At 46.8% G+C, this 7,076-nt stretch overlaps 1 long non-coding RNA gene across 3 annotated transcripts; it reads right to left on the reverse strand.

Annotated features, from left to right (window-relative positions):
• Positions 1–391: 391 nt before the first annotated feature.
• On the reverse strand, positions 392–6,806 carry LOC144323487 (uncharacterized). Of its 3 annotated transcripts, none has more exons than XR_013388905.1 (3): positions 6,250–6,806; positions 5,241–5,498; positions 392–2,541 (listed from the first exon to the last, which is right to left on the reverse strand). It is a non-coding gene; the product is annotated as an uncharacterized LOC144323487 (long non-coding RNA). The 3 variants fall into 3 exon arrangements; XR_013388904.1 differs by lacking the exon at positions 392–2,541 and adding an exon at positions 3,250–5,120 and having other exon boundaries at positions 6,250–6,805; XR_013388903.1 differs by lacking the exon at positions 392–2,541 and adding an exon at positions 3,250–5,136 and having other exon boundaries at positions 6,250–6,805.
• Positions 6,807–7,076: the final 270 nt, after the last annotated feature.

Genomic DNA, 7,076 nt, shown 5'->3' on the forward strand with positions numbered 1-7,076 from the left:
GACTCTCCCACACTCTCTACCAGCAAAACCTAACATCCTGCCAAAGGCAGAAGAGAAATGCTTCTAGGATCCAGCTCCATTATTGCAAGCAAGCAAGCAGAAGTGGATTGGGAGCTGAAGCATAAATGGAAAACAGGTAGAGTCTAACCCTCTGGATAGTTGGGTTCTGTTTGCATCCTTTCAAACATACTTGAATGTCCACTCAACAACAAAACAGGGATGCCTGGGTGGTTCAGCGGCTGAGCATCTGCCTTTGGCGCAGGGCGTGACCCCGGGGTCCTGGGATCGAGTCCCGCATCAGGGCCCCTGCATGGAGCCTGCTTCTCCCTCTGCCTGTGTCTCTGCTCCTCTCTCTCTGTCTCTCATGAATAAATAAAATCTTTGAAAAAAAAAAAAAACAACAAAACACTTTATTTTCACCTAACAAGATGCATCTGTCCTTATTACAGGTGAAGAATAAGCATTGATAATGAGCACACCTGCAGTCACAGACGCCCCTATAGCAACAGTTGGCTGCATTTCGTACTCCTTGAATTCTGTTTCCGTCCCACTGAGTATTCTCTTATGCCCTTATGTTAAAGTGAAATAATAGATAACCTCCGACCACCTGTTTATTTTAAAAACTGGAAAGGAGAGAGAAGAAAATGTTCGGTATAGACAAGTAAATACTGTAATGTGCGGGGCACCTGGGTGGCTCAGGGGTTGACCATCTGCCTTCAGCTCAGCTTGTGATCTCAAGGTCCCAGGATCGAGTCCTGCATCGGGCTCCCCGCAGGGAGCCTGCTTCTCCCTCTGCCTGTGTCTCTGCCTCTCTCTGGGTCTCTCATGAATAAACAAAATCTTTTTTAAAAACCCACTGTAATGTGCAAAGAGAAAATATGTAGAGCTACCACAATCCTTGTTTCTGTAATTGCTCTTAAGATATTAATATGTATGGCTCCCTAACAGACTTCTCTTCTAAACTGCCTTATAGTGTACACAAAATGGTGAAAATAGAGCCAAGCTGAATTCAGTATTTCTGACACAGGAGGAGGATCAACTAAAATAAATTCTATCTCTAAGAACACCAAATGCAAAATTATTCACCAATAAATTGAAAAAAGTAAAACTGTGGTGTAAAATGAGTGCTGCCCAGGGGCACCTGGCTGGCTCAGAAGAATATATGAGTCTTGGTCTCAGGGTCATGAGTTTGATCCCCATATTGGGTGCAGAGATTACTTAAAAATAATAAAACCTTGGGGGATGCCTGGGTGGCTCAGCAGGTGAGCATCTGCCTTCAGCCCAGGGTGTGACCCCGGGGTCCTGGGATCGAGTCCTGCATCGGGCTCCTCACAGGGAGCCTGCCTATCCTTCTGCCCATGTCTCTTCCCCTCTCTGTGTCTCTCATGAATAAATAAATAACATCTTAAAATAAAATAAAATCTTAAATAAAATAAACACTTCCTTCTGAGTGCCATCAGAACAGGAGGAAGTGTGGTCCTATCCTGTTCTACAAGAACCGCCACACTTCAGCCAGACAGAAGCCAGGGCATCATAAGACTACTGATCCATAGGCCCACATGAGAGAAACACAGGGAGATCTGAACTTCTGTATGCCATCACCAAATTCCTGCATGTCATGACAGGAAACCATGAAAGCAGCAAGAGTAAAATGGCCCATCACATAAAGGGTAACAATGATACAACTAATAGCTGAAATTTCATAAGGGGACAATGACCATGAGGCAATAGAATGACACATCCAAAGTGCCAAAGGAAAAGTAAAACCTGTCACTGAAAAAATTCTATACCCAAAAATACAATCCTCGGAAATGAAGGTGAGATCAAGACGTTCACAGACAAAATAGAAAATTCATTCTGACGGATCTGCCTTATAGGAAGTACCAAAGATAGTTCCTCAAGCTGAAAGGAAATGACACAAGATGGTCATGCAAATCAGCAAGAATGAATGAAGAACCAAATTCAGCATCGTGTAAAAAGTATCACTACCAGGCAGCCCGGGTGGCTCAGCGGTTTGTGCTGCCTTCAGCCCAGGCATGATCCTGGAGACCTGGGATGGAGTCCCACGTCGGACTCCCTGCATGGAGCCTGCTTCTCCCTCTGCCTGTGCCTCTCTGTCTCTCTCAATAAATAAATAAAATCTTTAAAAAAAAAAACCTGAAAAATAAGGAGAAAATCCGAAAAGCACAGAAGAGAACATCCAAAGACGATGATGGGGCAGCTGCAAAAGGTGTACCCGACATGGGATGAGAACACCAGAAGGAAAAGAAAGACAAGGAATAGAAGAAATATTTGAAATCTTTCTACATTGTACAAAAGTTTCCAGCTAGTGCAATAAGGCAAGAAAAAAATTAAAGGCATACATATTAGAAAGGAAGAAGCGAGGGATGCCTGGGTGGCTCAGTGGTTGAGTGTCTGCCTTTGGCCCAGGGTGTGGTCCTGGGATGAGTCCCACATTGGGCTCCCCACAGGGTGCCTGCTTCTCCCTTTGCCTGTGTCTCTGCCTCTATCTCTGTCTCTCTCATGAGTAAATAAATAAACCTAAAAAAAAAAAAAAAAGGAAGAAACAAAATTACCTTTATTCACAGATGATATGATTATCTATTTAAAAATCACAAGGGGGGATCCCTGGGTGGCGCAGCGGTTTGGCGCCTGCCTTTGGCCCAGGGCGCGATCCTGGAGACCCGGGATCGAATCCCACATCGGGCTCCCGGTGCATGGAGCCTGCTTCTCCCTCTGCCTTTGTTTCTGGCTCTCTCTGTCTCTCAGTCTTTCATGAATAAATAAATAAATAAAATCTTTAAAAAAAAAATAAAAATAAAAATAAAAAAATAAAAATCACAAGGGACACTCATAAAAAAAAAATCACAAGGGACAGTGCGCCTAGGTGGCTCAGTCATTTGGACATCTAGATGCCTCTGGTTCAGGTCGTGATCTCAGGGTCCTGGGATCAAGCTCCCTGTTCAGCGGGGAGTCTATCTCTCCTTCTGCACCTCCCTCCCCCCCATGCTCTGTCCCTCTTTCTCTAAAATAAGTAAATAAAATCTTAAATATATATATATAAGGAAAGGGGCGCTTGGGTGGCATAGTCGGTTAAGTGTTCAACTCTTGGTTTCGGCTCAGGTCATGATCTTGGGGTTGTGAGATTGAGCGCCCACCCACCCTGCTCTTACACACACTGTCTGTAAATAAATAAAATCCTAAAAAAAAAAAAAAATCTTAAGGAATCTATTAAAAAAAAAAAAAGCCTTACTAGAAATAATAGTTTACCGAAGTCAGAGGATGATATATCAATAGATAAACAGCAGTTATACTTCTATTTGCCAGCAACAAGTAATCTGAAAAAAATTTTTAAAGATTTTTAAATTTATTTATGGGGGGGAAGAGCAAAGGGAGAGGGAGAAGCAGACTCCCCTATTGAGTACAGGACCTGATAAGGGGCTCCAGGACTCCAATATCATGACCTGAACCAAAACCAAGAGCCAGACATTTAACTGACTGAACTACCCAAGTGCCCCTGAGAATTTTTAAGAAAAAATATTCCATTCACAGGAAAAGTGTGGGTGAGTGGATGGGTGAAATAGGTGACTGTGATTAAGAGTACACTTATTGTGATGAGTACTGAGTAATACATAGGATTGTTAAATCACTATATTGTACACCTGCAACTAACATAATACTGCATGTTAATTATACTTTAAAAAGAAAGAAAAAATTCCATTCACAATTGTATCAAAATGAATAAAATACTTAGGAATAAATTTAACAAAAAAAGGGAGTGCAGAAAAGAGTTGATGCAGCCGGCTAACCACTTAGTCATAGAAAGCCCCTGCTTACCAACTTAACCCTTGGTGGGCATCTGGGAACATGGATTTCAGGAGAGTTCCCATCACTCCAAGGAGTGATCAGAGGGGCTCATAATGTCTAAACTCAATGTGACTTCTACTGACCACCCATTTTCTTTCTGGGCATCTGGAATTTGGGCAGTCACTGGACCAGGGCTGCTTATCTGACTGGTCCTGTAGGGAGCTGGATGGTGTTCCTTCCCCTAAAGATATCCACCCCAAACCTGTCAACGTGACCTGTGGAAAAAGGGTCTTTGCAGATGTAATTAAGTTAGGATCTTGAGATCATCCTTGATTCGGGGGGTGGGGGGGGGCACGGGAAGAGCAGTCCTAAATCCAATGACAGGTGTTTTTCTAAGAAAAATCAAGAAGAGACACAGAGGAGAAGGCGATGTACAAACAGAGATTAGGATGGTACACCTACAATCCAACCAAGGTTTGCAGGCAGCAATCAAAAGTTAACAGAGGCCTGAAACAAATCCTTTTTCCCAACCCTGGGAAGGAACCAAACCTGCTGACAGCTTGATTTCTGACTTCTGCCTCCCAAACTATAAGACAATACGTTTCTGTTGTTTTAAGCCACCTAGTTTGTATCAATTTGTTACAGAGGCCTTAGGAAAGAAATACAAACTCCCAATAAGTTTCTCTAAGGAATTTCCCTGGTTGGCAACATTTCACATCCTATCACAACTCATTGACACATTTAAAGTGCCTCCTCTGGGACTCCACTGAGAAAGGACCCTGGAGGCTGGTCTCCCCGAAACTTTGCCCCAAGAGTCTTTCTCTTTGTTGGTTTTATTTTGTATCCTTTTACTGAAATAAAGATATAATGTAATGACATAGAATGACTACATGCTAAATCCTATGAACTCTCCTAGCCTATTATCAAACCTGGGTGTGCTCCAATTCCCAATGAACAAAAACATTGCCAAGAAAAATTACTGAAGACCTAAATAAATGGAGTGAAATGTCATGGCCACGTCATGCATAGAACACTAGCAATGTGAGATGGCAGTTCTCCCTAAATTGATCTGTAGATTCAATGCAATTCCTGGGAAATTTTCAGCACATGGTCTTCTTTCGTTTTTTTGTAGAAAATGATGAGCTATGGATGGTTCCATTGGTTAAGTGTCTGCCCTCGGCTCACCCATGATCCCAGGGTCCTGGGATCCAGTCCAAGGTGTTGGGATTGAGCCCCGCAACTGGCTCCCCAATCACTGGGGAGTCTGCTTCTCCTTCTCCCTCTGCCTCGCCCCCTGCTCCTGTGCGCTCTCTCTTTAATAAACAAAATCTTTGTTAAAAAAAAAAAAAGGAATTGATAAGCTACTACTAAAATTTGTATAGAAATGCAAAGGATCAATAGGATAAATGAATAAACAACTGTAATACACTTACAAAGAAGCATACTCTGCAGTAAGAAGGGATGAGCTCGGGAAATACACCACAAAATGGATGAATATCAAAAACATTGTGGAGGCGCCTGGGTGGCCTAGTCTGTTAAGCGTCTGCCTTCCGCTCAGGTCATGATCCCGGGGTCCTGGGATTGAGCCCAGCATCCGTCTCCCTGCTCAGTGGGGAGCCTGCTTCTCCTCCTGCTTCTGCTGTTCCTCCTGCTTCTACGCTGCCTCGTTTTCTATCAAAATAAATAAAATCCTTAAAAACAAACAAAACAAAACAAAACAAAACACATTACGGTGAGTGAAAGAAGCCAGACACACAAGACTTCACGCTGTATGATTCCACTTTTATGAAGTTCTGGACCAGGGTCACTCGTGGTGCAAAGAATCATGGAATTGTGGAGGGTGGTGGTGCTCGACTGGAAAAGAGGCAACAGGGGACTTCCTGAGGGGATGGCGCTGTTCCTTCCTTATCCTGCTAGTTCTTTGAGTTAATGGTGATTCTAAGAACCACCTATTTCTGGGATCCCTGGGTGGCTCAGTGGTTGAGTGCCTGCCTTTGGCCCAGGACATGATTCTGGAGTCCTGGGATCGAGTCCCGCATCGGGCTCCCTACATGGAGCCTGCTTCTCCCTCTGCCTGTGTCTCTGCCTCTCGCTCTGTGTCTCTCATGAATAAATAAATAAAGTCTTTAAAAACAAACGAACAAAAAAACCCACCCGTTTCACTACACGTAAATTTTACTCCAAAATAAATACATAAATAAAAAATTATTAATTAAAAATAAATAAATTTATTTTACTTCCCACCCCCCCAAAAAAAGAAAAAACTGAACTAAAAAGTACTGGTTAATAATACACACACTGAAGTATTTGGTGGGGGAGAGCACTGATGTCTACAACTGTCTTTGGACGTAATCTAAAAATAAGGTGGCTTGAGGGATGGAGACAGATGCGGGGACACAGGGTAAAACAGGTGACTGGGCGGCCGGGGTGCAGCTCACTGACCTTTTCTGCATCGGACACTTCCTAACGGGATGCTTGGGAACACTCAGTGGCGCATCGCTGTCAGCTTCGGAACAGGGGCGCCTTAGGTTCAAGGGCGGGGGTCACTGCAGAGGATGGTCGTGGCCCATCACAGCACGTCCCTCATTCTGCGCGCACGTGACCAGCTTTGGGCCGGGATTCGGACAGGCGCACGCACATCACGAGCCCCATCCGCCGCGGCGACCCGGGGCACCGGGCCCCCAGCAGGCCCCGCACTCCGGGAAGCCGCGGGGACCTGGCGGTCGTGGCCCAGACTGCGCGCAGGTGCCGCCCCAGCCTCGGGGGCTCCGGGGGGTCGGCGGGCAGGCCCACGGAGTCACGACGCGGGGGGCTGCGGACACGACCCCGCGGGGGACCACAGGCAGACACCCGGCATCGCGGGGCAACGTCCCGACCCGGCTGGAATCCGAGCCGACGACGGCAGGTGTTGGCCCTGACGCGAGCGGCGAGAGCCGCCGGGACAGGGTCCCCCCGCCTGCGCGCCACGCCCGTCCGAGCGGCACCCCCGGAAGCCCCGACCCCCGCCTGACCGACCTCCCCGGAAGTTCCGCCTCCTGGCTCCGGCCGCTCTGGCCCGCGCGGGCCCTTCTCGTTGGTGGGCTGGGCGCCGCTCCGCTGCACGGCGGTCCTCCGGCCGCCAGAGGCGCCGACGCGATGGCAGGGCCCCTCTGGCCCGCAGCTGCCGCTCCACTGCTTCGCGGCGCGGTCCCTTCCGGCGCCAGGCGTCCGCCTCCGGCTGTTCCCCCGGCAACGCCTCGGAACCGTTCCCCCGGCAACGCGCGGCGGGC

This window comes from Canis aureus, chromosome 11, assembly GCF_053574225.1.
Source record: "Canis aureus isolate CA01 chromosome 11, VMU_Caureus_v.1.0, whole genome shotgun sequence".
Lineage (NCBI taxonomy): Eukaryota > Metazoa > Chordata > Mammalia > Carnivora > Canidae > Canis > Canis aureus.